This window comes from Mesitornis unicolor, unplaced genomic scaffold (assembly GCF_000695765.1).
Source record: "Mesitornis unicolor isolate BGI_N332 unplaced genomic scaffold, ASM69576v1 scaffold29095, whole genome shotgun sequence".
Classification (NCBI taxonomy): Eukaryota; Metazoa; Chordata; class Aves; order Mesitornithiformes; family Mesitornithidae; genus Mesitornis; species Mesitornis unicolor.
The window spans coordinates 12,336-12,552 of record NW_010183959.1 but is presented as its reverse complement, the minus strand read 5'-3'; positions in this window follow the sequence as shown (position 1 = coordinate 12,552).

Sequence of the window (217 nt, the reverse complement as noted above, 5' to 3'; positions counted from 1 at the left end):
CCGGGTGCGATGCTTGCCCCGGCCCTGCTGTCGATGGCCACTGGCCCAAATGGAACCCAAATTCAGCCCCAGCTCCAACTGCACAGGGCCTGCAGCAGGGCTGGGATTCGAGGCATCCTTTCACTCTGAATATTTCAGCATATTTCAGCACTGTGTGCCTTCCCCTCCTGGCGAGGCAGGAGGCCTCCCCCCTCCAACCTTTACTCACCTTTCCCAG